Raw genomic sequence first — 7,453 nt, forward strand, 5'->3', positions numbered from 1 at the left:
TGCCCCTAAGAGCCAGAAACCACAGCACTATGAGATGATGAAATTAATCAATAAATGTTGTGTGTGTTCTGACTGTACCACCAACCAGCCGTTCCCCCCATCTGTCTCCCTCTCCTCAGGTCTCCCTTTTGCCTGAGAAATAACGATATTAAAATCAGGTCAATGAATAATCCTATAGTGGTCTCTCAATATTCAAGGGAAAGGGAGAGTTGCACATCTCTCACTTTAAATCAAACACTAAAAATGGTTAAGTGAGGAAGGCATGTTGAAAGCTTAGATAGGCTGAAAGTTAGGCCTCTTATACCAAACTTTAGCTAAGTTGTGAATGGAAGAAAAAGTTATTGAAGGAACTTGAAAGTGTTACTCCAATAAACAAGCAGATAAGAAAAGTCAAACAGCCTTTCTGCTGATACAGAGAAAGTTCGAGTGGTCTGGAAAGATCAAACCAGCCAGGCTTTGTTAAGCCAAAGCCTGACCCCGAGCAAGGCCCTAGGTCTCTGTGATTCTGGGAGGGCTGAGAGAGGTGAGGAAGCTGCAGAGGAAAGTCTGAAGCTGCAGAGGCTGGTCCATGAGGTTGAAGGAAAGAACCAGCTCCGTAACAGAAAGTACAAGGTGAAGCAGCAAGGGCTGGGGGAGAAGCTGCAGCCAGTTCTCCAGAAGGTCCATTTATGATAGTGATGAAGGCAGTTACACTCCAGTGTAGACAAGACAGCCTTCTACTGGAAGAAGATGCCATCGAGGACTTTCAGAGCTAGAGAGAAGTCAATGCCTGACTTCAAAGCTTCAAAAGGACAGGCTTACTCTCACATTAGAGGGATAACACAGCTGGTGACTTGAAGTTGAATTCAATGCACATTGGCCATCCCCCAAATCCTAGGGTCTTTAAGAATTACACTAAACCTACACTGTCTGTGCTCTAGAAAAGGAAAAACGAAGCCTGGATGACAGCACATCTGTTTACAACATGGTTTATGGAATATGGGAAGCCCCCTGTTAAGATCTCGTTAGAAAAAAAGATTCCTTCCAAAAATTCTGTTCAATGACAACTCAGCTGGTCACCCAAGAACTCTGATGGAGATTACAAGGAAATTAAAATTTTTTGAGAATAATTCTGTTTTCATGTGTGCTAATACAATATCCGTTCTGCAGCTCATGGATCAAGTAGTAATCCTGATTTACAAATCTCAAGACATACATTATGTAAGCCTACAGGTGCCAGAGGGAATGATTCCTCTGATGGATCTGGGCAATGTCAGTTGAACACCTGGAAAGGAGTCACCATTCTAGATGCCATTAAGAACATTTGTGATTCATGGGAAGGTCAAAATATTCACATTCACAGGAGTTTGGAAGAAGTTGGTTTCCATCATCCTGGAGGATAGTCACCGAAGAGGTGGTGGAAACAACGAGAGAACTGAAGTTAGAAGTGGGGCGAGAAGATGGGGCCACGCCGCTGCCATCTCATGATCAGACTTGGACGGACGAGGAGCTGCTCCTCGTGGATGAGCCAAGAAAATGGTTTCTTGAGAGGGAATCTGCTCCTGGTGGAGATGTTGTGAAGACTGTTGCAATGACAACAAAGGATTTAGAATCTTAAATCAACTCAGCTGAGAAAGCAGCAGCAGGGTTTCAGAAGATTGACTCCAATTTCGAAAGAAGTTCTACTGTGGGTGGAATGCTGTCAAACAGCATCACACACTTTGGAGACATAATTCATGAAAGGAAGAGTCAATCAATGAGGTAAACTTCAATCTTGTTTTATTTGAAGAAATTGCCATAACCACTCCAACGTTCCTCAACCACCACCCTGATCAGTCCAGCAGCCATCAACACTGAGGCAACACTCTACACTAGCAAAAAGATTATGATTCACTGAAAGCTCAGATGATAGTTAGCCTTCTTTAAAGCAATGAAGTATTTTTTGATTAAGGTATATACTTTTTTTTAAAGACATAATGCTATTTAACATAACTTTTATATGCACTAGGGAATCAAAAAATTCATTTGAGTCACTTTATTGAGATATTGGCTTTATTGTGGTGACCTGGAATCAAACCCACAATATCACCCAAAGATGAAGAGAGACTTATATCCTCTTTTGGGGGGAAAGGGTTAGTGAATTTTCTATTTTGTGAGAGAGAGTTTCATTATGTTATATGGAAGCATTATTTTACCACTGTCTTTCTTGGATGTTAACTTCAGTTTGGTTAAAGGGGTGTACATGGAAGTCAAGTTGACAAAGGGGTGGACAGGTTTGTTATGTGTTAGGTAGATAGGTTTGTATTGTGTCAGTTGACCTAAGTGGAGCCATGTTTCCCTCAATTCATTTCCTTGCATAGTTATGGGTTAGTGTGACTCCAGGAGACATCCTACATGGGGTCGGAAGGTGGAAGTGAAGCAGCAGCCATCTTTGATGCTTAGCAGGTGAGGCAGGCCACATGGCTCTTTTGCACACACATTCTTGCTTATCTGTTGGCTCAACTGGTTGATTTAGGGCAGTCAGCTGGGGCCCTCAGTTCTTCTGCTTCTGCAGGGAATTCCTTCAGCTTCTCTGGACTGTGACGAGGAGACCAGATTGTCCTGCAGAAAGTCCTGATCATTGAGGTCTGGGCTTAGAGTCTGTGTGGGACAGCATGGGTTCCAGCCTGTCTTCATGGTTTCCTCACAGATTTTAGTGTCAGTTCAGTTCTTGCTTCCCCCGCTTCATGCCCCTCTTACCTGACCCTCATTGCCTGATAGTTCGCCCTTTCAGATTTTAGGCTTCAGCACCAGCAGCGGAGAACAGCAACTGTACTGTCCAGGGTTGAACTGTCTTCCAAAAGACCTGTCCACGTCCTAACCTCCCTTACCTCAGAATGTTACCTTATTTGGAAATAGGGTCATTACAAAGATAATTAATTAAGAAAATTCATACCAGAGAAGGGTGGGTTCCTGATTCAGTCTGATTGATGTTCTTCCAACAATTTGACCATGTGAAGACACAAGGCATGAGTCCCATGGGGTGATAGGTGCAGAGACTGCAATGCTGCTGCTGCGGGTTAAGGGACACTGAGGACTTTGGTGACCACCAGAAGTTGGGATGAGCAAGGAGGGATCCTCCCCTAATGGGTTTCGGAAGCAGCATGACCCTGCCGACACCTTGATTTTGGACTTCTTCTACTCTCCAGCACTGTGTCACAATAACCTTCTAGTGTTTTAAGTTTCTTTAGAGCAACCCTAGAAAACAAATACATTCACACAGACAATTTTGCCAGCTCCCAAAATTGCGTAAGCTCAGATCCCTATAACCCATTCATATAGGTATATGAATTGTATGTATAGTCACCTAGTGGTTCTGCTTCTCTGGTAAGAAACCCTGACTGCTATGAGACATGTGTTTTCATTTCTTTTGGAAATTGCTAGGTCCTAGAGCAAATATGCATTTAGCTTTTTAAGAAAGTACCTAACTTTTTCCAAAGTGTTTTTATTTCTATTTTACCACTTTTACATTTGCTGCTTCGCACTCTGACCAGCAACGGATTAGAGTCTCATTTGCTCCACGTCCTTGCTAACCATTCTTGGAGCTTTGTGATGGGATCTTTTATTTTGCATGTCCCTAGTGACTAATGACGTTGAGCATTTTCTCATGCACTTATTGGCCATTTGTACTCATTTTTCTGCGACATGTCTGTTTAAGTTATTTACTCATTTTTAAAAGGGGGATTGTTCATCTTATCATCGGCTGGGAATAAGTTCTTTACATATTCTGGGTATAAGTCCTTTATCAAGTGGCTATATTACAAATATCTTCTCCCTGCCTGTGGCTTGCCCTTTTATTTTCTTAATGGTGTCTTTTGAAGCACAGATGTTTTAAATTTTAATTAAGTCTAACTTACCGATTTTTTTTCTTTACACAGCTCACACTTTCTGTGTCTTAAACAAAAAACAACTTTTACAGCATAGGGAATCTAGCCAATGACACTGTAATAGCATTGTCTGGTGACAGATGGCAGCTACACGTGTGGTGAGCACAGCATAATATATAGAAATGTTGAATCACTATGTTATACACCTGAAACTAATGTAATGTTGTGTGTCAACTATACTAAAAAAAAAAATTAAAAAAAAAAACTACTTTGCTTTCCATACGGTCACAAAGACTTTCTTTTATTTTTTTCTTTTAGAAGCTCTGTAGTTTTCTTTTTTTATGTTTAGGTTGAAGACCCATTTCTAGCTGTATTTGTGTGATTTGAGTACCCAGTTGTTCCAGCATCCTTCATTTGAAAGACTTTTATTTCCTGGTTGAATTAGTCTGTCAAAAATGAGCTGAGCACATACAAGCCTCACAATTTTTAAATCTACTAGAATGCCCACTGCTGACCTCTTTTCCTTAGAGAGCTTGTAAGACAGATTCAGCTGAGAGTTGGGGAAAGGAACCCCCATGTAAGCTTTGTTTTTGTCCACGATACACAGCATGATGTTTGCTGTGTTTCCAGGTTACTTGCTTGATTCCCCCACAAACTCCTAACAATGCACTGTTTGGTGTGTTTGTGATCTGGGAGGGAAGATGCTTTCTGGACACCCCCTCGGGTTCTTGCTGTCTGTGCGAGGGTCTGTGGACTTCTACTTCCCTTTGTGTCCTTGCACTGATATCAGTAGCCTTTAGCTCGAGTCTGAGTGATGGAGGTCATATCTGTAAATGTCGTTTTGTTCTAAGAAGCACCTAGCTCCGTGCCCTGAGTACATGTGGAATTTAATCAATAGCATTCAGATTACAGCCAATTCATTCCCCTTCAGTTTCCTCATCTGTGTAATGGCATGAAGGCTCTTCTCTAGTTCATTCAGTTCAGTTCAGGACCAGATGGGTGATTCGTGTAAAGAAAGGCCATCGGACCACGGCTGGGGAAGGAGACTTGGCCTTTTCACTAGACTGATTTGGTTCTCTTAGAGACTATGGGTGTGTGATATCTAGAACAGAAGACCACCCAGTCTTGTCCATGTTGCTCGTCTTGCAGATCAACTTCGTCTGGAGAGTTTTTAGGTCAACCGAAATGAAAGGAACTGCTTTGCGCCCATGGATAGTTTATGCCTGTGGCCCTGGGCTCTATCTCTAATGTCCCAGCTAGTGCTGACGCCCCAGCCCAGGAGAATTCCACACTTGCTCCCTCACTCCCAACATTAATGTCCAGTCCAGGGAAAGCCTTGTGCTAACAGACACAGAGGGCAAGCCTGTGCATAAAGGGAAGGGAAGAGATGTCACAAAACGGCAACAAGCACCTGAGGTGAGACGAAGGATATGTGAATGTTGTGGTTTGACAGCCTGACGAAGTGGCCCAACGTTGCCATGGTGACGGAGCCTGTTGCCGCTAAGTGTGTGAGCAGCTCCTATGTTTTTTATAGCAGCTGGTCAGTGCTATTGCCTTCTCTGGATTGCTGCCACCCTGAGTGGTTGCTTGGCCCCAGCTGTCCTGATCTCTGTTGACAAATGGTTGTCCTTCACAGTCAAACTACTAGCAGTACTCTAATTAATGAATGTGCTAATTATCCTTCCCAACTCCCAGCACATTTGTCTAACTAACCTGTCACACTCTGTAAGTGTGGCACAGGCATGATCAGGGAAGTGGGGGAGCAGGGGTCTGGGAGCAGAGCGGTAGGCTCACAGCTAAGAGCTGGGGATGGGGGGGCTGGGGGGTAGGGAGTGGGGGATAGTTCTTGTTAAACCACCTTTATCAACAGTGGTGGGGGGGGGCTGGAGAATCTGTTATTGCCCGTGACATGTATCTGTTTTCCTTTCCATTCTTTTTAAACATCTCTCTTTAGGGGCTGGGGGCCATGCGGAAGGACCAGGGAGTCCTGAGCTCTGAAAACCATTCCAGAAGCTCTAAGGGCAGCATTCAGAGCAGTTAAGGGCCCAGACTTTGAAGCTAGGATAAGGCTGGGTTTGAATCTTGGTTCTGGTCCTTAGTGCATGTGTGTCCTTGGGCTTGTGGTTTAACCCCTCTGCCTCCCAGTTTTATCCTTTGGTCTGTGGGAGGAGTAACCCGTCCCCAGAGGCCCCTGTTGAGGAGCAAAGGCGAGGCTGCCCGGGGCCACAGTCCTGTGCCTGGTCTGGCCTGGCTGGGCCCTATGGGGACTGTTGGCAGGGCAGGAGACCATCTTGTTAGGAAGGGGAATGGCGAGCAAGGCCGCTGCGCTCCCCTCCCCCGCTCCCCTGGCACCCCTCGTCTTTTTGTTCTGTCTCAGCAGCTCTCTATTGAGATGAATGGCATTTCCAGAGGCTTCACCTCTGATAAGTGTTCCTCTGCAGCGGCAGCCAGAATCTTAATGTGCGCGCTGTAATTTAATGGCCCTCGCAGCTGACTATTAAAATGTTCTTCCCGGGTGAAGTGGACTCGCTCCATCGGCAAGTGCTGTCCGACCTGGCAGGGTGACTCCAGGGAGCACGGATGTGGAGGGCCCCCACGGAGGGGGTCGCAGCTACCAAACCTCCTGCCGGGGCCCTCCTGCCTCCTAAAGTGGAAATGGCAGGCCATTACCCACCCCTACCTCCCCACATCCAGCCCGGGCCCACTGCCCCTCACCCCCACCCCCACCCCCATTTCGTGGGGTCCCTGGAGGTTTGGGAAGCAGGAGAAGAGGCTGCCCCTTCCTGGGTTCCTGCATTCCAGGAACCCAGGCTGGGATGATTTCCCGAAGCCTCGTTGGATTCTGTGGGTGCTGTTTTTTTATGTGCTGCCAATGACGTTGCCCACCTACATGCCATAAACACACACACGAGCAAGAAGGAGGCTAGGCTGAGCCTTAAAACCATCAGGCTGTGTGATAGAGAAGCTTCTTAGTGTTTCAGGGCACCTGGGTAGCTCAGTCATTAAGAGTCTGTCTTCAGCTGGGGTCATGATCCCAGGGTCCTGGGACTGAGCCCCACATTGGGCTCTCTACTCAGCCAGGAGTCTGCTTCTCCCTCTCCCACTCCCCCTGCTTGTGTTCTCTCTCTTGCTCTCTCTCTCTCTCTGTCAATTAAATAAATAAATACAATTTCAAAATAAATAAATGAATAAATAAATAACTGGGTGTTTTGATCTGGAATTTTAAGTGGTGGACAGTCATGGCATGATGGGAGATATACCCGGGCATCCCTCCACACCCTGACCCCACCCAACGCCCAATCTTTCTTTAGGGAATGATCTCCTTCAACATATGACAATTATGGAAACTACCAGGTTCTTTCATTTTCCTGCCATCTGGTTGTCCTAGGAATGATATGTGACTAGCCAGGGCCGATGAAACCGTTCTGAGAATTTAGATGAGAGAAGTCGGTCCTTTACACTGTGGAGACACGTGGTGTGCAGAGAGAATAAAGCTGACAAACCAAAAGAAAGCTGAGAGAGAAAGAGATACAGTGAGAGACAGAGAACTCTATCCGGGAGAGAGAGAGAGAAGGCCCGGCCTCCAAGGCCCAGCCACATACATCTCT

Source organism: Lontra canadensis, unplaced genomic scaffold, assembly GCF_010015895.1.
Source record: "Lontra canadensis isolate GAN:19392208 unplaced genomic scaffold, GSC_riverotter_1.0 scaffold67, whole genome shotgun sequence".
Classification (NCBI taxonomy): Eukaryota; Metazoa; Chordata; class Mammalia; order Carnivora; family Mustelidae; genus Lontra; species Lontra canadensis.